This window comes from Bufo bufo, chromosome 2 (genome assembly GCF_905171765.1).
Source record: "Bufo bufo chromosome 2, aBufBuf1.1, whole genome shotgun sequence".
Taxonomy (NCBI): domain Eukaryota; kingdom Metazoa; phylum Chordata; class Amphibia; order Anura; family Bufonidae; genus Bufo; species Bufo bufo.
Genome location: NC_053390.1, coordinates 364,183,389 through 364,210,338, shown reverse-complemented (window position 1 = coordinate 364,210,338; position 26,950 = coordinate 364,183,389). Strand labels below are relative to the sequence as shown.

The following is a 26,950-nucleotide window of genomic DNA, read 5'->3' as shown; positions in this document are numbered from 1 at the left end:
CGGCCGCCGGGGGCCTTCATCAGTCTGTTCTCGGAACTGCTTGCTCCCGGTGACTGCATTTGATTTCAGACCGGCTCCCAGCACAGGCACAGGTAAGGGCTTACCTGTGCATCGCCGGACGGGTCAGTCTACCTTACTAAAGATGGCAGCCCGCATGTGTTCGCTGGCGAACACTACGAACTGACCATCACTGCATATAAGTAAATGGGAGAGAGCTGCAGTAACCAGGCATGGCCACTACACATTGTATGGAGCTGTTGTCGGTTACCAGTACACTGCATGCTCAGTTGGTTTTAGGAGGTCTAGGAGTTGGACTTCGCTGTTCTGATATTTATGGCCTGTCCTACTGATAGGTCATCAGTATAAAAGTTCTGGAAACCCCTGGGATCTCTTCCCATAATGTACATGTAAAGGGGCAGACTATAATACAATACCTAATATATTAGCTTATGTGGTACCCGTGGTGGAGCTTTATTTTAATTAATGTATATCAATACTTAGCTTTTGTCCTAGTTATGTACAAAATTATGTTTCCATTTGTAGTGTATTTACAATGTGTCTGAAGGCAAAAAGCCAATTACATACAATTTGTAGAACCCTGAATAGCTTCTTGGTAAAAGTCAGTTTTTTTTCCCCTTTACAATATAGTCATAATTTTTTGTAGTAGAACCATATTTTGTGATAAGACAGAAGGTCTTCCGGGGTGAAGCGGAAGAAAGTCGCATGCACTTATTAGTAGGCATGGTGTCAGCACTAATCGCCGATGTAGATTTGAAAAGTAAATTTGTGTGTCATTATCAGTGAGGTGGTATTTGAATTCAGAAGATGTGATAAGGTCAATTAGTGTTTCTCACGAAAAGAAGCCCTGGGACAGACTGAGGATTCACCCACCCAGAGATTGCACGCAGGGTAATATAGAATAATATAGAAATGTTTTCTATCTAATAAGATCAGTGAGTTTATTATTTGATGTATACTTTTTTCAATGTACTTTTGAGTATATATTTTAGGTTTCTAATTGTGTGACCGTTTTTATTCTTTGCCTAAACAATTGAGCATGTAAGATTTCTGTAAATCAGTGTGCCAAATACATTTTAGAGTTGTACAGGGCAATTCCACGTAGTGCATTGCTCCACTTAGTCTTAAATATTAAGTATAATTGGAAGGTAAACCATTTCTTACCAAATTTCTGATCTTCCTAACCGGTGCTTTACACTGCTCGATAGTCGGACAGATTATCGCTAACGTGAGTTCGTACGAATGCTCGATCTACCTGACTATCGGGCATTGTAAAGCACTCGTTAGGAGGATCAGAAATTTGGTAAGAAATAGAATCTGCTGGTGTAAATGCTGATGATTACACAATGAATCAGCGAAACACTTTTTTATCAAGCAATAGGATCGAGCGATGGCATTAGTGATCACTCCTCCCCATACAGTCGAGGAAATCTCTGCATGTAAATGTAGCAGTCTCCTTCACTGACGAGCAGGGGAATTTCGGTAAGGAGCACTTCCTGACAATCATCTGCTTAATTGCGCATTGTAAAGGGGCCTTAAGACAACTCTACAAGAGTCCAAATGATCTAAGTGATCCATCCTGTATCCAAACTGCACCATGCAGTATGTACACAGTATGGAGATTGTAGGTCTTTTGTTAAAGAATGTTTTAAAAAGAAGGCCCTTATCTCCTCTGGCACCTTCTGTTGGGGACAGTTGGGAGGCTCCCATACACATTAGATAGTTGTTCATTCCAAATTTATCTAATGTGTACGGTCAGCTTTACAGTTGAGTGTCAGAATGAATTACAGGATTTGTTTGTTGATCTGGAATATAAATTATATAGAAGAAGAGAAGATGAACGGTTATCCCTGTGACGTCACCAGCTCTGATGGGCGATCCTACCGCTGCCCTAGCCTGTAAAAACAGGCTAGGGCAGCACTAAAGGCTGTGCTAGTGAGGTCATTGGGCTCACTGCTAGGCGGAAGCCTCTGCCTAGTTTACCCATGGAGAGCCCGGTACGTCGCCAGATCGGGTGTGAACCCCTTTAACAGGCTGTATTCTTATCAGGACATCCCCTGTTCTAACAGAACATATGGATGTTGGTCAAGTCACCCTTCTATAAGCTAGAACAGACAGGCGTTAACAAGCAACTTTTCTTGCTCCAGTTTACTTGGTCCATCTATACATTACATGGAAGGTCAATAATTTATGTTCACTGGAGTCTTAGGAGCTGTAAAATGGGCTTTCTGTGATGAAACAACCCCGTTAAAGGAGATGTAAAAATAAATAAATGGACTGGACCAAAACAGGAAAATAAATACAATAATTTCAACCATAGGAATACCAGTGTCTGACAGTTATAAATTTCCCATTTGCATGTAAGGAAGCTCACAAGAATGAAGCATCTAAACATTGCTGCCTCTTAAAATTTAGACAAGTGGTTGAAGATGGAGCATCACGGCGATTCAAGGTGAAATGGGTCATGTTGGTATGTAAATGTTGTCCTGGACTTGAAGACGTTGTCTGTCTGCACTGAGAATTTTACCTTAGCATTTCCAAAACATCACTTTTCAATCTGCTTCAGGCAATGCACTTTATCTGAAAGCAGAAGCATGTTCTTCTTAAAAAAAGCAAGGCAATGGCTGTCTATCTGTCAGGTCCATTAGTTAAAAACAATCAAATCCTCCGTCAATAAACACGGTACTAATATAGGCTTTTTTATTTTATGTATTTATATTCATATTTATTACCACATTTTACAGATACGCTGAGGAAACCAGCTACTAGGTATAACTGTTCACCCCAAAAATAGAATACACAGCATATAGTATAATAAATGAATGTTTTATTGATCAAATATCCAAATACTTAAGAACCAGTAATGGCAGCATGCATACACAGGAATAAAGAAAAGCAGGACCACAGATAAAGTGTCATATGCCAAACTACAAGACCCATTGACGGAAAATATCTATATATATTACATTTCCTTCAAGTCCATCCAGGAGGGAGAGGGGACAAGGGATTTATCCCAAATTGCAAAGCTCAACCTCCTTTCATGAAAGAATTTAAGTCAAGGGAAAAATCACCTTGCTAGTTACAAATAAAGTGCTTAGTGCAATATAGTACATACAAAATTCATCAAAGAGCACATAATGTAGAAATTAATACCGACCAATGTAGTCCTGACCCCGACGCGCGTTTCGCAACCACTTTCTCTGAGAACCTTCCTCAGGACTACATTGGTCGGTATTAATTTCTACATTATGTGCTCTTTGATGAATTTTGTATGTACTATATTGCACTAAGCACTTTATTTGTAACTAGCAAGGTGATTTTTCCCTTGACTTACATTCTTTCATGAAAGGAGGTTGAGCTTTGCAATTTGGGATAAATCCCTTGTCCCCTCTCCCTCCTGGTTTGGATGGTGTTGAAGGAAATGTAATATATATAGATATTTTCCGTCAATGGGTCTTGTAGTTTGGCATATGACACTTTATCTGTGGTCCTGCTTTTCTTTATTCCTGTGTATGCATGCTGCCATTACTAGTTTTTAAGTATTTGGATATTTGATTAAAAAAAACCCATTCATTTATTATACTATATGCTGTGTATTCTATTTTTGGGGTGGTGAGTTGAGTTAATTATACACAGCTATTACTTGGGAGCTAGTGTTATTTTGGTGTGTAGGTATAACTGTTGCATACATTTGGCAACAGTTATATTACAATTAGGAACTATCCTAGGAATGATTATAGGTGCCTGGCATAAAACTGTGAAAAAAAATATATAAGGCTAAAACTCCTGATAATTTAATACTGGATGTTATTGCTTCCTTGGTATGAATACTAGTGCTGTTTTTCTCTTCAGCATTGATTCATGGCTGCAATAACGATTATCCTGTCATAAAGGCTGGGGAAACTAATGAACTAGCATTAAAAATTCTTTCATATAAAAAAATCTAATAACGTGTAAAGTCAAAAATGATCTAAAGTCCAGCCCTGCCACTGGTATTTTATGAAAACCTATAGTAAACTTTTCATTTTTCTTCCTTCTTTTGTTTACTGTACTTCAGGCTTTGGTTTTACCATCAAACCCAATTTTATTTCAGTGGTTCATAAATGCAGGAGTTATTGAGCTTCACACATTTTAAATAGTGGTACATTTTTTCTGGCAGATGAAAACAACCAGCTTTTATTGATTTTGCCGATAACTCAACATATTCTTCTCATTGACAAAGAAAAGCAAATAGCAGACAAAGAGGAAAATTTTTCAAAAAGAACATTTTATTTACATCATGAAAATGCGTAAGAAGCTAATAAAAACTGAAGAAGTCAGAGCCATATGAACCGGATCAAAGGCATTATAATGACACAGCCATCAGGGGTATCCAATATGCAAGTCATTGTGAGGACAAGCAGTGATGAAGTAAACAGCCATTGGGTCAGCATTAGGCCTCAGGGTTACTTCTGAGTGTTTGGATTCAGGTAAACAATATATACTTTTGGGTCAGTAATATTTGAAGGAAAAATTAGAAGGAAATGAGTTGGATGCAGAATGAAAAGAGGAAATGTTTACACTTAAAGGAATGCTCCACGGAAAAAAGTCAGGCCTCATGCACTAGATCATATTTTTCATCTGTGTATTTTTTTGCAGAAAGCACACACTGACCCAAATTATAGAACATGTCCTATTCTGGTCCATATTACAGACAAGAATAATTCCATTCTATTGATGACAGTGAGAAAAATGCAGAATGCACACAGAATGTATCTGTATTTTGTGTATCTGTTGTTTGCTGACCAAAATACGGACATGGCGATGTGCATGAAGCCTTACACTGCCTAGTACATGGGCTGAGGTGGTGAGGTATAATCAAGGGATTCTGCTTTTGGTGCTCTTGGATGTTCTTTAAAGCCTCACGGTGTAGCCATGGGTAAAATAACTATTATAATAATTTAACTCCACATGTATCCATGCCATACATTTGTAAACTCTACATCCTAAATTAAAGGGGTCTTCCACTATGAAGGCTTCTTCCTCCATGCACTGGTATGTATCTAGTGGTGGTGGCTAGTGCTACCGCCAACAGACCATCCATGCTGCATCGATCTGATAATAAAGACCTGTCTACAAGGTGGAAAACCCTTTTAATGTTTAAGTCAAAGTCTATACATTTATTTATTGGCCATTGTATCTACTTCATAATCATGCACTATTCAAGATGGCTTTGGTTATGAACAGTAGAATAAATTAGTAATGTAAAGTCAGCAGATTTAATAGAATGAGGAAAATACAAACTTCTGAAGCAACCAGTCAAGTTACAGCCAAGCATACTCTATCAGCTTGCTAACAGAAGGTCACTCGTAAGCTTTTTGTCGAGAAGCATGATTAGGTTTGTTGCTATGGTTACTGGGGTGAAGTGGAGAATGAATTTCCATAGGAATGCTTCCTAATACTATTTAGTACCCAGTAACAATATGTCTGTGTTGGCATTTCTTCAGAGAGATCAAACCAAGGGTCACCTTTGTTCCTTGTTTCCAGTGGCATTCACTGTCACTGACTGTTTCGCTTACTGAGATACAAAACTGTCAGACTCTGATGGTTTGTGTATTGGCTGCACAAAAAAATGTCATCGATTACATGTGCAGTCGCAGAGATTTCCATGATACTAGAACTTGTGTAGATAGATAGGTGGAACATTTAAGAATAAAAAAGTTCACTAGAACCTTAAAGGGCTTCTCCAGGACAGTTAGGCAGAAAATCTAAATAAAACAGCCTTACCCCCTGTCCTAAACCTTCGAGATTCACTATTATCTACTTGTAGGAGATGTCACATTCATCTATATAGTGCTATATAACTTTTTCTTGAGATCCTTTCCAATAGAAGTGAATTCATAGGAGGAGATTTATCATTTCTCTTATGCCAGAAAAGTGGCTTTAAAAGGGGTTTGTGACTTTTTAAATGATCGTTTTTGGAAAAAAAAATTGCAAGTGCCCCTTTTACACCACCCTCGCCACTTTTCCAAAAGGGGGATAGAAAGGAGTGTGGTCAGATTTATCTTCATTTACACCACTTTTTTACAAACCCTTTTAACTAACAATTTGTGTTTCTCTTCAACCAATACTTATGTTCATGCAAACTTTTAGATTTTCCTTTTTAATAAATTTGAAAACATTTCTAAAATTTTGTTTTCCTTTCTCATTAAGGGGTATTTAGTGCCGATTGGGGGGATTTTTTTTTCTTTTATTTTAGCAAAGCATAACAAAATGTGAAAAAAGTGAAATAGTCTGACGACTTACAGAATGCATTGTACATATCCATACAATCCCTCAATATGTAAGCGTTGTATTTTATTAACTTCATGTAATGCTCTCAAATCCGGATTTCATTTCAAACTCAGTGAAACAGTAGAAAACTTCATCTAGAACAAGACAAGATTTTCCTTGTCTCCATCTTCGTTTGTTCTGCTGTTTAAGATTAATTTATTCAGTGCTGTGTTGTCGTCTAGGGATAAGTGAAATATCACACAGCAAGTGGAACAGTTGAATGCTCTGTTAGATTTTGTAGCCGTTGTTTGGGATTCTGGAATCTCTGGAAAGCTCAAGACTCAGAAGACAGACCTCTATTGTTAAGTTACAAATGTCTTCTCTGTTAACAAACCTGTGTGTAGAAGGTATCACATTCTAGAACAATTGCTGAAAAATGTAATCACTAACTTTGCGGAAACTATAATGGATGGGGTCCTATCATTTATGCTTACTAGTATATGGAGAAGTTTATATGCATCTAAAATAGACTGGATTCACACTGGGATTTTTGTCCTATGTTTAGCTTGTAAGCTGGGAAAGCTCCCAACATATACGCAAAATGTGTCCGTAAGGCTTCATTAGCCAGATGGAGGCCAAAAGAACATCCTTTTGGCCTCCATCTGGCTGGTATATGTCAGTGTACCACTAAAAAAGATGGAATAGCATAATAAACTGTTATTCCAACCGGTGGAGTCCAAGAAATAATATTTGCATTAAACATGTGTTACATGGTAACATATGGGTGACACTTGTCATTGTACGGCATCCATCACAGGCGTCAATAGCTTTTTATGACATATGTGTTAATCACCTAACTGTTTTGCCCCAGTCCAGCTCGGGCAGTGGGATAAGTAGCTAACTGGAGGGGGAAGGGATGCTTTAGATGCTGCTATCCTCTGAATGGTAGCAGCTAGAAACATGCAACTGGTCCTGTTTGAAAGCTGGCATTCAAGCTTTCAGACAATACCAGAATGACAGCAATCTGTTCAGTACAGGAGGAAGATATCATTGATAGAAATCGGGATGCTGGGAATGTAGCTGAAAGTGAAAGTAAAAGGAGGTTTTACCCACGATTTCTAACTGATTTCTCCTATGTTACTTGGACTTTAGCTGCGATTTTGGAATGTCAGCTTTCAAACAAGACCAGTTGCATGTTTCTAGCTGCTACCATTTAGGCTCCATTCACATGTCCGCAATGTGCGGAATGGGTGCGGACCCATTCATTCTCTATGGGGACAGAATGGACGCAGACTGCACACAGTGTGCTGTTCGCATCCGCATTTCCGGAGCACGCCGTCGATCTTCCGGTCCGCGGCTCTGGAAATAATAGAACATGTCCTATTCTTGTCCGCAATTGCGGACAAGAATAGGCATTTCTATGGGGATGCCAGATGGGTGTATTGCGGATCCGCAATACACTATGGACGTGTGAATGGACCCTTAGGAGATAGCAGCATCTAAAGCAGCCCTCCCCCTCCAATTAGCAAATTTTCCCACTGCCCATGGGACTCGGGCAAAACAGTTAGGTGGTTAAACGGATGCCTTTGTAGCCTATGGGTGACGGATGTGTTAAATGGATTCCTAGCAGTGATATCTGCCATCCATAGGCTGTGATGCCCTCTGTTTAATACGTGCCAGTGAAAAGCTACTGAAAACATTGGGATGTGTAAGTTGCATGCCTTTCATTATAGCTGAAAGGTGTCACTAGTAGGCATCCACCACAACACCTGCTTTTCTTGGTATTTATGGCAAGCGGAGGTCAAAATTTGAACATAGCCTATGTTGGTTTAGAAACTTAGAAAGATTAACACTAGTATCAACAGCTTGTTAGAAAAATCTTAATTTGCAGAATTTAGCCATCATCCAAAAGTCTTCAAGAATGGATTATTATTCAAAAAGGAAACCTTCAATGAACAATTTTCTGACAGACTGAAATGTATCATTGATTGTTTGCTTAGTTTTCCATTGGGAATGATGATTCCACTTCTGAAATGTGCTCTTTCTCTGTTCAAAGAGAGTTGAATACGTAATATTATGTCTCCGCAAGAGCCATGCATATTAATTAGGCCTCTCCTGGTGACATCTCTCATTTCATTTACTTGATTAGCCTGGCTTCGTCAGCCAAAGCGGTTGTTACCACTAATTGCACAATGGTGTCCCCTATCACTATCATTTCAGCCGAAGTTTCAGCTGGCCACACATGCCAAACTCATTTCAGAATGTGTGGTAGCTGTAAATCGAGTTAGAATGGTTACTGCTACTATTGGCCTCTGTCCACAAGAGCCTGGAGACACCAGAAGAGGTCCTGCTAACAGACTGGACTGTTGGACTGGACTATGCTTATACACAAAACAGTGAGTTTCTAGAGGAGTGGGCAGCATAACAAGTGACTGGGGGGGACATATGTACTTTTATTTGCAAGTTAGGAGACTTGGCAGAATAAAGTGTAATAGAGAACATTTGTACTATTACTTGCAAGTTAAAGGGCATCTGTCACCCCGATTTGGACCATTATCTACACAAATATATGAGTAGTACTGCAGATATGGAGGCCAGTTCACTATTTTTTATTTTCCTTCCATCTCCCGTTCTCCTGCTGTCAGCATTCAGAGCTGTGTAGAAATAAACTGTCAGGACTGCAGCACATGCGCACAGGAGTCCCCTCCATTATGTTAGCACAGCAGTCCAGACTGTGCATTTCAGTGCAACTCTGAGTGCTAACAGCAACAACCAAGAACAGTAGGAAACTAGAAAATAGTGATCTGGACTCCATATCTGCAATACTACTTATGTACTGTATTACTGTACATAATAGTCCAAAATCAGGGTGACTGATCCACTATAAGGTGGCTGAATGTGGCAATTTCAACATGGTTGACTGACCATCTAATGTGTATGGGGTCCTGACTTCATCCATGGTAAATACAGGGGGAAAGAAGGGTCAGGCATGTTGGATTTCAACATGCCCAATATTTAGCTCTCAAGGGAGCCGCCAGCAGTGAGTACTTCCTCTCTTCCTATTGAAAATACAAGGACACTCAGCCGAAACTAATGTGAATGTGTACGAGGGAGGGGGTTGGGAAGACTAGGTAAAGTAAAGTGTATAGCTGTCTCTACATATAGGAAGATTTATCAATCCTTTTGTCCCTGTATTCTGGTGGAAAGAATTAGCAAATTTTGGTGCATGCCATCAGTGCACAAAAAAATTGTGACTTTTGTAATTTTGCTCTTGGCAATTTGGAAAAATTAGTTGGGAAAGTAAGCATGGTTAGTTATATTACCGTATTTTTCGCCCCATAAGACACATTCCCCCCCACCCCATAGTGGGGGGAAAATGCCCCTTCAACTTATGGGGCGAATACTAATGAGCGCTTCCATTATGGCTCTGTACTCACCCTTTCCTGGTGCTAGGTTGTCTGCTGTGAAGGCTGCGCACATTGTGAGGGCGCTCTGTGACCTCACGCTGTGCGCGCCATTTCACAGCACAGCTGACACAGGAGGAGGAAGACCGAGTGCGGGCAGTGAGGAGGGCGGCGTCCAGGAGCAGGAGAGGTAAGTGTTTTTTTATTTTAGAAAACATGAGGCTGCTGGGGGCATAATGGGGCTGAGAGGCATAATGGCTGATAATGGGGGGTGAGAGGCATATTGGAGGCTGAGAGGCATAATGGCTGATATGGGGGCTGATGAGAGGCATGGGGCTCTTATCAGAGGTCTGATTGCAGGTCATTTACATTGGGGTCTGAGCTGAGGTCTGATTGGGGGTCTGATTTGAGGTCTTATTGGGGTCTTATGAACATTGGGGCGGGGGTCTGATTGGGGCTGTCAGCTGAAGTCTGAATAACATTGGGGAGTCTGATTGGTGGTCTGACCTGAGGTGTAATTAAAAAATTTTTTTTTCTTATTGTCCTCCTCTAAAACCTAGGTGCGTCTTATAGGACAAAAATACGGTAATTAGCCACACACAATTCTACTCCAGCGGGGGGAGGGTTGTTTAAAAGCTAGAGTAACATCAATGTTTTAGGTTTAAAGATGTGCTTTGTCAAACAATGTGCAATGGTTAATAACTGTAGCACAAGTTATGGCAACACAGACTCGAATCAAAAATTGTCTTGAAAAATTCCCCTTGTAGATGACTCAATTTAGGCTACTTTCACACTAGCGTTTTCAATTCCGCTATTGAGATCCGTAATAGGATCTCAGTAGCGGAAAAAAACGCTTAAGTTTTGTCCCCATTCATTGTCAATGGAGACAGAACTGAACTAAACGGAATGCACTAAAATGCATTCTGTTCCATTTGGTTGCGTCCCCATTGCGGACAGAATAACGTTGCAGGCAGCATTTTTTCGGTCCGCGATGTGGTGCGGAGCAAGATGGATCCGTCCTGACACACAATGTAAATCAATGGGGACGGATTTGTTTTCTCTGACACAATAGAAAACGGATCCGTCCCCCATTGACTTTCAATAGTGTTCATGACGGATCCGTTATGGCTTTATAAGACATAATACAACCGGATCCGTTCATGATGGATGCAGGCGGTTGTATTATTGTAACGGAAGCGTTTTTGCAGATTTATGACGGATCCGCAAAAAACGCTGGTGTGACAGTAGCCTTAGCCGGACTCAGTTTCAGGACAATACCTCTGATTGGGCCTGTAAATTTAATAGCTTACCGTTTTACTTGATTCTTAGTCTTTTCAGTCTTTTGTAACACAGTGCCCAGTGTGTCTCTATGACATGAAATCATGGCAGTCCTCTCAGTATTTATACTCATCATCCTCTTTTTCTTTATTACAATCATTAAGGTCCATTATGTATAATGATTTTTATTAATTAAACAGGATTAGCTTTATCACATTCATTCCGTTTCACATACATTTTCAGGAGAAATGTACGTTTCCTCATCAAATATAATAGTGTTCATTTTAGAAAACACCATATTATTTTAGATAAATCCTGAGTGGGTAGATGGTTGCTAAATAACCGCCACTCTCATGTTGTGTAATCAGTCACGTCACAGAGCTACAGGTATGAGCAAGTAAAGAAGTTGGCACTCGTCTCTCTGCTATCATCATTAACTTTATTGTATTACATTAAAATGTTGCCAGAAGTGCTAACTCCCTTCGGGATCTAAGTCCTTCATTGAAGCGCTACAATTAAAAACTTTGAGTCTGCAATGCGTAAGCGATCTCATAATACTGTAATCAAGTTTTTGAGATAAAGCGTGCCAACATCATTTTTCTTTTTATGACTCTTAAAAATGCTTTTACAAAAACACTGAAACTGGCTCCTAAAGTCTACAGTATTGGGCCCAAGCTTTATATAATGTTGACCATTTTCACATCGAATTTATTACATCACAGTGGTGCCTTTACCTCTCTGTTCACCTAACACACTTGTGTCCTTTTGGCTGGTTCTATTGGCTTTTTTTTTTTTTTTTGGTAACAGTTTTTTTTAAGACAACAGCTGTAAAGAGTTTCGCCTGAAACATACATTTGGTGGCAGACCTCAACCATTAACATGAAATGTATCCAAAAGGTGAGAGATTGACTGAAGCCAATCTGTTTTTGCACAAGGAAGGTTTTAAGTTGGTAGGTAGCTAGCTTGAAACATAGAATTGTTCTGCTTCCCTAAAAAAAAAGATTTAAGGGAGTTTGTCATCAGGACATTCACTGTTAAACCAAGCACAATGCATTCCTATTTCTACATCCTGGAGAAAAACTACTTTTAATTCATATGCAAATGAGCAGTTAAGTGAACTGAAGGTGGGCCCAAACCACTCTGTGTACCCTTGCTCTACTGATTAACTTTGGCAGCCCTTCCGACTGACTGGGCCAGGTTCCTGCATAGTCATCTTGCCTGGCCCTGTCAATCAAGAAGGCGAAGAAGCTGGTAGAGGAAGTAGGAGGGGCAAAGATGCGCAAATTTTGCCAAATTTTCCTGCTCCTAAAGCATTAACTTCAAGAACTGACTGTTCACTTGCTGCCTAATATGTCCCACCCCTTGACAGGTGCCGTAGTAATTAGATACTATTATTCACTTCACCTGTCAGAGGTTTGAGACTGGGTCTCCATGGAGCAGGTACACAGTGGCAACTGGAGCCCTGTCCACCTGCGGTGGCCAATGGCTGCACAAATTTGAGGATAATGCCTCCATTACCCTTCCAATTTTTATGCACAATAACCATTGTAGATGGGTGAGGTTGCAGCTGTACATTGTCGCCCCATGGAGACCCAACCTTAATGTTTTGGCATAACGATATATATTAAATGAAGAACTCAAATGAAAAATTCTATCAAGTCAACCCTCTGTGGAGCTTTTCAGAATGACCTTTCAGTCCTTTGCTTCTTACAGGTCTTGCCTGCATTTTAGGTTTCCAAAGTAATATTGTGGTAGGCCTCTAGAGATTGCAGGGCCACACCACAATCTTGGTCTGTATAGTCTCCAGAGTTTACTGCTTGAAAATACAAATGTCTATCATGATTATAGCTTCAGTTGCTCCTCTCATAAGCTTCTTACGGTCTACAAATCTCCCTAGAGTTTGTTGAGTTTCCTATGATATAAGACAGCTGTAGGTAAGGTTGAAGGTAAAGCTGAATTTATGTCGGTAAATCGAGCTATAAGGCTAAGACATGAAAAGGGTCTCATCACTTATTGATTACGTGGCACAATATTGCTCAGCTTTGTACTTAAATAGACTAGTCCTTCCCTCAGCCAGCTTTCCACGGAGCGTTAGAACCTACGGTGAGGAAGCGAAGCAAAGGTTAATACTGCTGAGACGCACTCACAACACAGAGCACAACGAGACTGTTCACTATTGTCCTGCCGCTCACAGCTGTCACAGCAGTATCGGTAATAAGCTGCAGTTCCAAAAGTGGATGTCAAATCTGGACTTATCTGTTTTGACATCTGTTGATGGAAGGTCTGTTTTCTGTTTAATCTAGACAGTGACCTTGATATTCTTTGCAAGCTGCAGAAGCCTACGGTTGCTTTTCTTTCTTTTTTTTTTTTTTTCATAATAGAGAAAAGATTTTAAAAAATCCAGGCCGGGTTGGTTCCTCAGCACCTGTCATGGCCAATTACAAAACATGGCTGATCATATGCCTAATACCGACCCAATTAAAATGAATTTGGTGATAGTGTCTAACAGCTGGCCTCTTCTAGCTCACTATAAGAGAGTTTACAGGTGCACTGCCAGATCGGCGCGGCGATGCCTCCGGATTCACAGGAACCTATTTTAGAGACAGGAACTATCAGTCAAATCTATAAATAAATAAGAATAAAAGCCTCTTCTGTATAATGAAAGGGCAAGTTTTCAGAGACGACGTGATGCATCTGCTGAAGATGCTCATCCTGATGCTAGGCCATCACACAGACACTACAGTCAGTAATAATGGCATTTAGTGTCACATTGTTATGTAGTACATCCTGGCGCTACATCTTCCTGTGTCCTACCAAAGCTGCATGTGGGATTATAGAATGAAAGACTACCCTGCAGGAATAATTATTACCATTGCCACAGTCAGTCATCTAGCTCATATCTACCTATGTCTCTATCTATTCTATCTATCTATCTACCTGTCAATATCATATCTCTCTTTCTGTCTAATGTATATTAACGTATATCAAAGTATGTCTATCTATCCTATCTCTCATTATCTATCTATCATGTATATTTCCATCGCATATATCTCTTTCTACCTATCTGCCCATCTGACAACATATCTGAATTGTTCTACCTTTGCCTCATTTTGTTCAGTCACCACCAGCTTTACAAAGGCCATCTGTCACCTGACAGAGCCCCTAATGCCTTGATGTTAGGACATCCATAAGATACCCTAACAGACAGAAGAGAGTGGATGCATGTGCTAATTTTGGCATATCATATGCTAATTAAAGCTTCTAAGCCATTTTATCCAATTAGTAGATGTAACTTCCCACTGTGCAGGATCATTCGCTTCTGATGCTCTAACATAATGAGCTTTGGTTGGTCAGCAAGTGCTCATTAAATATTTGTTACTGAGCGATGACGTTGGAGTAACCAACAGTTAAAGGGGTTTTCCAGGATTTGAAAAAAATGAAGCTGTAAATAACTGAGGCCAGTGATTGGCTGCTGCAATCACATTGGGGTACAGCACCTCAATCACCACGGCACAGAAATCTGCCAAAAAATGCTGGGGAGCATTGACACTAGATCAGTGGTGGATTTATGAGGTGTCAGTATTTTTTATTTATTTATTGCAATTCCTTCTGTACCCATTCAGTCAGCAAACCGTGGATCTGCAAAGTGTAGATACCGGCCGTGTGCATCCTGCACTTTCCATGGCCCGTATTATATAAATGCGTATTCATGTCCGCAAAACGGATATAATTTGAGGAACGGCTGCACGGATGACGACCGCACAGGGATGATAATACAGCCATGTGAATGTAGCCTTAGCCATACTTACATTCACAGTACAATAATATATACCAAGTATATGTCCACCATAGAGTTTTAACGATACCAAAAATTTTATTTGATTTCGATACCATAAAAAAATATTGCGATACTCGATACCATTCGATACCACGCGAAAAAAATAAAGAACCAAAAAAGCCGCGTGCATTCCGCATTTTATGGAACTTCCGGCCCATGATAGAACAGTCTTATCCTATTTTTTGGGGGGACAAGGTGAATAAAAAATGGCGAATTGCGCAGTTTTTCTAAAAAAATTTCTGTTACGGTGTTCACCGCATAGTAGATATTTTTTCATATTTTAATAGTTTGGACTTTTCGGACGTGGTGACATGTTTATTGTTTATATATTTTATATGTAAAATTGGGAAAGGGGGTGATTTATACTTAATATTTTGGTGCTTTTTTTTTACTTTTTTTTTTTAAACTTTTTATTTAATAACCATTTCTCCCCTTAGGGGCTAGAACCTGGGATCTTTTGATCTCTTGTCCTATTCACCCTAATAGAGCTCTATTAGGGTGAATAAGACCTCACACTCTCCCTGCTGCCAGGTGCATAGTACACACAGCAACAGGGAGATTACTATGACAGCCAGGGAGGGCTTCAGTAGTGTCCTGGCTGCCATGGTAACCGATCGGAGCCCCAGGATTAGACTGCTGGGGCTCCGATCACAACTGCTACTGCACCACCAATGAGGATGAAGGGAGGGGACCCTGTAGCCACTGCCACCAATAATTTAATACTGGAGGGTCGGGGGGGGGGGCGCACTGCGCCACAAATGTTTTTAAATCATTAATACAAATACAGGAGGCGGGTGCCGGCTGCAGAAACACATAGCCGGCACCCGGCCTCTATGACAGGGATCTGCGATCAGCGGCAGTTAACCCCTTAGGTGTGGCACTTGAGGGGTTAACTTTCGCTGGTCGCAGATCCCTGTCATAGAGGTCGGGTGCCGGCTATGTGTTTCTGCAGCCAGCACCCGCCTCCTGTATTTGTATTAATAAGTTACTTATCTTCATTGGTGGTGCAGTGGCCACAGCCCCTCCCCTCCTCCGCCCCTCTCTCTTCTCATTGGTGGCAGTGGCAGCAGCGGTACAGGTGGGAGGAAGAGACTCCTTCCCCCCTGTGCTGCTGATGGAACATGGCGCACGCTGAGAGCAGTGCGTGCCATGTTCTCTGATACTAGGCGGCGCAGTAAATGGCAAATCCCAGTATCGAATCAATACCGGTACAAAAATATTGATTGGGTATCGATAATTCGATACCCGATGCAACCCTAGTCCACTAACAGCTGCCGTACTTATATAATAAGATCTCACAGACACCTGAACCTAAGAACAGGGTAAGATAACATATTCATTATGACATTTTAGAGGCTTCTTCAGAGACGTAATAGACGGCTATACACGGCTCAGTGATCAGCCTCATGGGACATTCAAATCATGTATAACCTTTGTTACAGTGAAAATTGAAGGGTTTTCTGAAATATAATTCTTGGAGGGACTAATAAACTGTGGTCATTTCACGTAATTGTAGCATACTTCACTTTTAATTATCTGGGCTTGCTTTGCTTGGTTGACGGTAGTGACTAAAGCATTCATTAAACTGGACCAGTTAGGTATTATGGCTTCGAATACAAACCACAGACAGTGGAAAGACTCCAGCTTCACTATCCGTGTCCTCCATAGGATTTTCCTTTGTGCTTTAGAGATATCATCTTATATCCACCGACAACTAATTTATACATGGATCCCCTTACAGTTCATATATATCCTCTACATTAGTGGTGCTACAGTATCAGTAATGTATTGGTTAGGAGGTTCTCATTTATATTTGTTCTGTTTCTTGCTTTGCGCTTAGTGTGCTATCACAACCTGAAGAGTCAGTTTATCAGACTCCTTCCCCATCCCCTGGCTTTCTATTGACAATCAGTCTTCTTCCAAGTGATGAGATCTGTTGTACATTATACAGGTTACCTCTAATGGTGTCCTGTGGGTTAAAAGGGTTGTCCAGATTCTAGATATTGATGACCTATCCATAGGATAGGTCATCAAAATCAGATCGGTGAGGGTCAGGCACCCGGCACCCTGACTGTTCTCAGCAGCCAGCACCAGAAAAAAACCAGAAGACTATGCTGAAAGCACAGCTATGTTCACTGTGTGGTGGCTGTGCCGGGTTAGGCTACTTTCACACGGATCAGTTTTGCCCTAATGAATTCTGAATGGAAAAGAATCCACTCAGAATGCATCAGTTTGCCTCCGTTCCGTCTGCATTCCGCTCTGGAGACGGACACCAAAATGCTGCTTGCAGCGTTTTTCTGTCCGCCTGACGAAACTGAGCCAAACGGATCCGTCCTGGCACACAATGTAAGTCAATGGGGATAGACAATGGGGACACAATCTGGCACAATAGAAAACGGATCCGTCCTCCATTGACTTTCAATGGTGTTCAAGACGGATCCGTCTTGGCTATGTTAAAGATAATGCAAACGGATCCGTTCTGAACGGATGCAGACGGTTATATTATCTGAACGGATCCGTCTGAGCAGATCCATGACGGATCCGCACCAAACGCCAGTGTGAAAGTAGCCTTAGTAAGTAAGTTGGTATTTTTGAGAAATGGACAACCACAAGCGAAAAACATCAGTGTTTACAGTTCTCAGTAGCTCGGAAGGTATTATATGTCCTTAGAAGACATACAAGACCGAAATGGAAACACATGTTTGTAACCTACGATCATGGCCTCATGCACACGAACGTTCCGTGTTTTGCAGTCCGCAAACCGCGGATCCGCAAAAAACAGAAGCTGCCCATGTGCCTTCCGAAATTTTCGGAACGGGTGGCCCATTGTAGAAATGCCTATTCTGGTTCGCAAAACGGACAAGAATAGGACATGCTATATTTTTTTTGCGGGGCCACGGAACGGAGCAACGGATGCGGACAGCACACAGTGTGCTGTCCGCATCTTTTGCGGCCTCATTGAAGTGAATGGGTCCGCACTCGAGCTGCAAAAACTGCGGCTTGGATGCGGACCTGAAAAACGGTTGTGTGCATGAGGCCTATGAAGAGGAAGTCTGGCAGCTAGCTTGTACTATATAAATACCATAGTTTTGCCTCTATCTGGATTTTGAGGGTAACCCACCTGTTATAAAGGTGTTGTAAAGAGTCTATCACAGTAATAACTAAAAAGTAGATCATTATTATGCAGACAAGTTTATAAGTGTATGTTTTACTTTTTACCGGCCATATAGATGTTAACTGTCACTTTAACATCTAGAAGAAGCAGAAAAAGGAAGATACTGGTTATGTAAGAGACCATATGTGTACTGTTTTCATTGATTCTGCCCCTGTTTTCTTTACTCCAAATTTCTCAGTGAAAGATGTCCTGATTATAGTCACTAAACATGTGCTAAAAAACAGTTTGTTCACACAGTGTCGGACAGGCCCGCAGGAGGATCCTCTGGTGGGCCCTGGCTCTGACAGAATAATGGGCCCTATAGATCCAGGAGAAAAAAGACAAATCATTTGGCTGTTTGGAGACGATCACTTGATGTTAGGGTCTATTTTTTTTTTATTCGAAACCTGTTAGACTTTTTTGATAATATAAGGATAAGGCTTCAAGAATAATTTCCCCTGGGGGGTCCAAATAACCCCAGTCTGACACTGTGTTCACATCACATATACTGTGCGATTGTGTAGTAGGTGCTAATAGATAGTAGATTATAGATAGATGCACAGATAGATATATAGATAGATATATAGACTAGAAAGTGAACGGCACTCCTTTAGATGATAAAAAATAACTCCTTTATTCACCTGTGCGGTGCAACGTTTCGGCTCCGCACTAGAGCCTTTTTCAAGCCTTGCAAAAACGTTGCACCGCATAGGTGAATAAAGGAGTTATTTTTTATCATCTAAAGAAGTGCCGTTCACTTTCTGGTCTATTATTGGGGTAAGAAGTCTCTTTCCTTGAGAACGTGCACCCACATTTTTTTCATTTAGCTGGTGCCGCCATTTTTCTTCAGTAGATAGATATATAGATATAAAGATATGAGATAGATGTATAGATAGATATATAGATGTACAGATATTAGATAGATGTATAGATAGATATTAGATGGATATATAGATGTACAGATATTAGATAGATGCATAAATAGATAGATATTAGATAGATATATAGACATATATATTAGAGAATCAGATAGATAGATAGATGGATGTTTGTGTTTGTAAGTCTGTTTGCATTGTATGTCTTCCCCTTGACTAGATTCTCATAATTCCCATTCTTATCCAAGTAAGACGCCCGTAGATATGAGTTGTTATCATGGGATCGGCAGGCAGCCTTCAGCTGATGAGTGCGCTCGGCCGCATCATATTTTATAGGAAGAGGCCACAGGCCACAGCATGCATTTAGATAGGGGCACAGTGTCAGCCAGGACTGGGAATAAGTCTCAGCCTTGAAACTAGATAAATTGGCAGATAATGCCCAAGGACCAAAACCGCTAAACACAGATACTGTACCAAGGATTTCCTGGCTGTGAGAGAGTAAATGTTAGCTGGTATTTAGTGACAAGTTCCATGCTTGGTAGCTGGTGTGGAATAGAGTCTCAGATACTTGTTTGAGGATCAGTCAGTTTATTACTACTTAGTCCTTACCACTGACATGTCAGCCTGTCACTCTGTTCTCGTACTGCCTGTAAGGGCTCATGCACACAAAGGTTTTTTGCGCTCCGTATACGAGCCATATTTTGATTCTGTATACGCTCCGTATACGGAACCATTGATTTCAATGGGTCCGCAAAAGATTTGGACAGCACTCTGTGCTCTGTCCGCATCCGTTGCTCCGTTTTGCGGACAAGATCAGGCATTTCTATAATGGGCCTCCAGTTCCGTTTCGAAAATTGCGGAAGACACACGGGCGGCATCCGTTTTTTTGCAGACCGCAAAAAACGGCACGGTCGAGTGCATGAGCCCTAAGTACAGTAGGTGGCTTTCCACAAGGTGCCAGTCAGTCTCATAGCCATCAGGGTTATGACAGGTTTAACCTGAGAGTCGTAAAATTGTGGTTAAGCCTAGTGAAATTCAAATTGTGTGATTTATGCATTATTAATACTTATGGGTTTTTAAGGATTTTTACGTCTCAAGTGAAATAAATATAAAAACAACAGCTTGTGCAATAAACCTACTTTATCATTTCCACTGCTGTCCACCACTTCCAGTACAGTGAATCTGCTGCCACCCCTCTTCATCCTTGTGTGATGACATGCCATCCATAGTGATGGCATGTCAGGTGACCGTGGCAGTGGTAATATTTCATCTATTGGTCATACACAGGTCATACGCGCTCATGTTCCCTCAGCAGCACAGGGGGGAAGCAGTCTCTCCCTCCCCCCTGTTACGAGAAGGAACGCCCAGGAGAGAAGCTGATGTCTCCTCCCCATTGCTCCGATAGTAGTAATTAGCACACGGAGCAGGAGACTGTAACTGGGGCACATTGGGCGAACAGAGCGGCGCTTAGGAATAATAGTAGGTGCAGGGAGATCCCTGGACGCCACTCTACATGTCCTGCTAACTTAACTAAGTCCTCTGACAGGGAGCTGCGATCAGCAGGGAGCTTACCATGACAGCCAGGAGTTCAGTAGCGTCCTGGCTGCCATGGTAACCGATCAGAACCCCAGGATTACACTGCTGGGGCTCCCATCAGAAGCTGCCACTGCACCATCCATGGGTGAGCAGGGGGAGACTCTGGGGCCACTGCCATCAATGATTTAATACTGTAGGGGGGGGGAGGGGCGGGGACCGCAATTAATATAATACTGAGAAGAGGAGGAGTAGAAGGGAGGGACTGTGGCCACTGTGCCACCAATGAATATAGTTATATTCATTGGTGGCACAGTGGCCACAGTCCCCCCCTTTTACTCCTCTCTGTTTTCATTAGTAAACAGCGGCAGCCGCACACAGGGAGGGAGCTTAACCTTTCAAGCATCGGTCTGCTGCCAGGGCAGAGCAGCGGCCCGATGGTTAGCCCCTTCCAGACAACAGTCCCTAAGGACCGCGGCATGGAAGGGGTTAAACAGTTATGGAGCGCTATGTGTGTGTGTGTGTGTGTGTGTGTGTGTGGAGCGCTGTGTTCTGATTGGACGCCCTGCTGTGCATGCCCAGTGCAAAACTGGTGACACACACACGGACATAGCGCACTCACACAGGGATTTTATTATTAGAGATCAGTTACATATATGAACTAAATTAGCATTTACAGCAGATAATCGCTAGAGCCTTACGAGAATTAATTTGGGAAACATATTGTAAGGGATTAGAAGTCTCCTACTATAAGTTTAGGACATTGTAATGAAGCTGAAATAGCACAGTAGTCCATGTGTGAACCTGGCCACTAGGACAGCGGCATCCACCGAGGTCTTTGAGGGTTATTCATGGAAACGAACCATGCCTAATGATGGAAAGCCATTCCTGAAACCATATGTACAAGTCAGCAATAAGACAGGGGGAAAACATGTGTTGTAATAATAGCAGGACATGATCCCTGTGCAGTAACCACTAAAGGAGCAGCAGAAACACTGACAGCAGAATAAAAGAATCGCAAACTGCTTTACTAGCAAAATCCTTGATGTCTGTCTGAGAAATGCAAGCGTTCTCTTTTTATGCAATGGTGTCTGCAGAAATAGAAGTCGACAAGTCCACCTTATGTTCTCCTGATGACTGAGGCATAGGAGCTAACTTCCTGGGATTTCTGGACATGTGTGGTCTCAACTAGGCACTCCGGACGTACTTATCAGTTACATGGGCCGACTATGGGCAGTGCCTGAGATATGAAGTACCATGTATTTTGCTCTCCCCACCAGCCTCATGCTGCAGCTTTTTTTATGTGTTTAGGTAGATAGATAATTAGAGTATAGAGATATACAAGCTCCATACTAGGTAGCTGGTGTGGAACCAACCATCAGTCATCAGATAGATGGATAGATGTTAGATAGACATTAGGTAGATAGATAGATGTTAGATAGACATTAGATAGATAGATAGATAGATAGATAGATAGGAGAGAGAGAGATAGATAGATTAGACATAGATAGTAGATGGTCATTAGGTAGGTAGGTAGGTAGGTAGATAGATAATTAGACATAGACATTAGATAGATAGATAGATAGATTAGACATAGATAGTAGATGGTCATTAGGTAGGTAGGTAGGTAGATAGATAATTAGACATAGACATTAGGTAGATAGATAGATAGATTAGACATAGATAGTAGATAGACATTAGGTCATTAGGTAGGTAGGTAGATAGATAGATAATTAGACATAGACATTAGGTAGATAGATAGATAGATGTTATAGTAATAGATAGATAGATAGATAGATAGATAGATAGATAGACATTAGGTATTAGATAGATAGATAGATTAGACATAGATAGTAGATAGACATTAGGTAGGTAGATAGATAGATAGGAGAGAGATAGATAGATAGATTAGACATAGATAGTAGATGGTCATTAGGTAGGTAGGTAGATAGATAATTAGACATAGACATTAGGTAGATAGATAGATAGATTAGACATAGATAGTAGATAGACATTAGGTCATTAGGTAGGTAGGTAGGTAGATAGATAGATAATTAGACATAGACATTAGGTAGATAGATAGATAGATGTTATAGTAATAGATAATAGATAGATAGATAGATAGATAGATAGACATTAGGTATTAGATAGATAGATAGATTAGACATAGATAGTAGATAGACATTAGGTAGGTAGATAGATAGATAGGAGAGAGATAGATAGATAGATTAGACATAGATAGTAGATGGTCATTAGGTAGGTAGGTAGATAGATAATTAGACATAGACATTAGGTAGATAGATAGATAGATTAGACATAGATAGTAGATAGACATTAGGTCATTAGGTAGGTAGGTAGATAGATAGATAATTAGACATTAGATAGACATTAGGTAGATAGATAGATATGTAAATATGTTGCCATAAGTAAGCAGACAACACATGGAGAATGGCAGGAAGAGCATGGCCATTTGCTGGTGATAGCGTCTGTCTGAAGGCCGGGGTAGACATCAGACCTGACTACATTACATTGTGTGGATTGTGTGCAGTGTTTGTTCAGCTGCCGTCCAGAATAGGACACAGTGGCTGGGTGCTGATGGCTGTGGTAATACACATGCAGTAAAGATGCTGCGGTGCACTGACCTCGCCTATAGCAATACTCCTGGCCCCAGGCCACACTGTTAATGTGCTCATTACGTTTAGATTAGGTAGATATTTGTTTGCTGTGACTCTTTATCCACATATGAACGGACATCTCCACATCTCGGCCATGCATTTATAGTATATTGTGTTTTACACCTAATATGGCGAGGAGACGCATCTGCTGGGTGTGTGTCCTAGGGTCGCAGGATCCGGTTTTGCCTGGGGGTGTGATCTTGTCATGTCACTTTATCTCACTAACCTCCGTTTACACAGCTGCAATTGGGTCATAGTGTTTCTTGTGTGTTCCTTGTCCTATTTGGAAGTTGTCATTCAAATAAACATGCCCCTCAGCTTTTTACTAAGCTGGCACTCACAGTGTGCGAAAAGCCAGTCATGCTTTCATTGGTTTTACGGCCACGAGCTCAGAAACATATATTATTATGACTGTGGTCAGTGGGAAGATGCTGGGATAGCAGTTTTATAATCCACTCTCATTTCGAGATCTGACCTTGACATATGCTTGTTGCTGAGTTAGAGGAACTGTTCATCCCTTTCTGAGAAAGAAAAAACAGATTCCGGTAAAACTCGGCATTTAAAGCTTACAAACGTGCACTCATCTACAGTAATATCTTCAGACACGGGAGAAATTTATCAAGAATGACATTTTCAACACCAGCCTTGATCTACTTTGCGGTGGCATGAGATCCACCCAATTTCTCAGCAGGTCCATGCTCCAGAATCTAAAATCCCGCTACGATCTAGTGTACGTTTCAGAAAACTGCTTAAATCTTATTGGGCTGCATATATCCTACCCCTCTTACCATGACACCATCATCTTTTTACATTAGTTGAGATTAAAAAGTCACACATTTTGGCACAAATCTGGACTTTCCCCAAAAATTGCCAGAAAACTGGTGTAGGACCACAAATATAATCTCAGTGTCATACAGTTAAGGCCTCATGCACACGACCACGTCCGTATTGTGGTCCGCAAACCACGAATCGGCCAAATATGGATACTTTAGGTGTGCATTCTGCATTTCTCTCACTCCCATCAGTAGAAATCGCTATTCTCATCCTCAGTGTGGACCAGAATAGGACGCGAAACGGACATACGGATGTGGACAGCACATAGATGATATCCAAACCTATAGAAATGAATCAGCCCTTGTGCTATCCACAAAAAATGCAGATCGGACATAAAAATGCAGATCAGACATGGCTGCAAAATATGGTAGTGTATATGAGTCCTAGGAGGATACTATATATTGTTTCCACATCTTCTGGTGAATGCTTTAGACGTTGTTAGTAGGCGTATTAACTGTGACACCGCTTGGCCCACTAATACTCTGAAGCCAGGACAACCCAGATTAATTTAGTCCAGGTCAAAGGCTTCCTTGAGATTTCCAGCACATATATACTTTGGAAACACCTTAGGTTATATTCATACAGCAGATCTTTTCATCAAATGTTTGCTGCAGTTATGTAGCGTTACATCCCGCGGATCCACCCGTGGATCTACCCCATTTATTGGGGATAATCCACGTCTGGCCACCTTCTGCAGTTTCGACCTGAAATACGGCCTCTTTTCTGGTGAAACTGACTAGCAGTTGGACTTCCATCGATCAGACATATCCCACTTCTCAGGTTTTCCGTGTGGATTTGCTGGTGGGATATCCTCCGCATGCCTTGATGCATTTCATATTTGAAACTCACAGTATGTCAACGCAGAGTTCCCCCTTTACAAAGCAAAAACCACCACATATGGGTGGACATATCCTTAAAATATATCTGAATAATGATGAAGGGGTTCGGACTCTTTAATGCCCTTTATTTGTTGGCGGTACCAGCTTCCCATTCTTCACTAACATGCCATAAGCTAGATAGTAATGATATGTGATAACCCTACAAATCATATAAAAATGTAAAACACAATTTATTGATGTGTTTACACCAGCTTGGGGGGTAAAATTGACATTTTTTAAAAGCATGCACCAAAATTTGGGTTAGATTTATATGATGTTTCACTTGTCAGATTTGAAAAGTAGTCATGGTCTCCCCAAATATGCATATGCACAATGGTACAAATGTACAAAAATCCACATCTTCTCTAGTAAACAGAGAAAAAAATGCCCCTTTATAAAAAAAAATGTGGCCCAAATCTCGCTACCAATAGTGAATATGTAGATGTTTTTTTGTATTTATCTGGCCATCATTATGGCACCTTAAAGAGGTTGTCCCACAAAAATTTTCTACAGTTTTCAACCTAGCACCTGGATCTAAATACTTTTGTAATTGTATGTAATTACAAATTTAGCACAGCCACTGAGTTATTCAATAAAATGTATCTGTATAGCGCCACCTTTTTTTTTTTTCTTATTTCTTTGTCCTGCTCACTGTGATGGCCGCACATGCTCAGTTTCATCCTTCAGCTGCCTCCTGAGCTGTGATAGGGAGAGCTGAGACACGCCCCCTGAGCTGTGATAGTGAGCGCTGAGACATACCCCCTGAGCTGTGATAGGGAGAGCTGAGACACACCCCCTGAGCTGTGATAGGGAGAGCTGAGACACACCCCCTGAGCTGTGATAGGGAGAGCTGAGACACACCCCCTGAGCTGTGATAGGGAGAGCTGAGACACCCCCCCTGAGCTGTGATAGGGAGAGCTGAGACAACCCCCCTGAGCTGTGATAGTGAGAGCTTAGACACACCCCCTGAGCTGAGATAGGGAGAGCTGAGACACACCCCCTGAGCTGTGATAGGGAGAGCTGAGACACACCCCCTGAGCTGCGTCAGAAAAGACACTCCCCTTCATCTTCCAGCTTGATATCAATCTAGCAGAGCAATGAATGAGGAGATCTCAGGATCCATGTGAGGTACAGGGCTGGTTCTGGCTTTGTTAGAAAGGTATTGTCATGTTCTATATGATCTCCTATTTAAATGTTTTACATTGGTCATGGGATAACCCCTTTAATGCATATGTCCCAGAGTGTCTGAACAGCCACTGGCTGCCCATAATGAGACTGGCAGAGTGCAGAACTGCACATGGCAGTGCCCAGCTAAAGTGCTGATGGGTGATGTTTAGTAAACTCAATGAGTGTCTAACACCTACAAAGGAGGTCTACACCTATGTCTACAGGAGAACCTGAGCCTTCAAATCATAGCCATTCATAACCACTGCACTAAATGGGTGCCTGTGAGGGGGAAGAAAGACACCTTTGTTCTGCAAATGAAACACTGAAATGCTAAATTTATGAATGGAGCCGTCTATGCGGCGTGTGTAAGGTCAAATACTGTTAACTTCTGTTCTTGGCAACATTTCACCGTGATAGGAAGAAGACGGTCATAGAGAATTCATTTACTGCCACTCATTCTAACATTCCCATGGTTGCATTTAGATTGTATTCTATTTTTTACTTAGTTTAATAATTTCCTAACTGGGACCATTTTACTACTGTAAAAAAGGCATGCTGAATTTGTGCAAACATTTTCCACTTTTTATTTTTCATTTCTCCAGCTCTCACTGCAGGTTGTGTCTTCCTCATCCCATCACATTGAACATGTTACCAGTAAAAACTGCCCGGTGTCGACACAATTGATCCACTTGTAAATATCTACATTCCTTGACGTGTCTTCAAATGTGGCATAATAGAGTTCAAGAATAATAATCTCTCTCTCCTCTAAAAGACATGCCCCCGGGCCACGTGGGATGACTTGTAAGCCCAAGTCCCAGTTAATTAAACCTAGGGAAAATGTGAAATTCTGATTAGCTAGAAGTACTAAAGGCAGGCTTTAAAAAAAACAATTTGGGGAAATCTTGTTAATCCATCTTGGTATTGACCCTGCATACACTACAGCAGCAGCTGCCTTCACTGGGAAGGGGGCCGCCTCACTTTATGGGGGATTGGTTTTCATGTTTGTGTGGAGGATCTGCTGGTGATGTAGATGCAGCGGAAGAT

At 41.3% G+C, this 26,950-nt stretch overlaps 1 protein-coding gene across 1 annotated transcript in view; it reads left to right on the top strand.

Annotated features, from left to right (window-relative positions):
• The window catches only part of PTPRD (protein tyrosine phosphatase receptor type D), a 413,356-nt gene that overhangs the window by 37,406 nt on the left and 349,000 nt on the right, over nt 1–26,950 (top strand).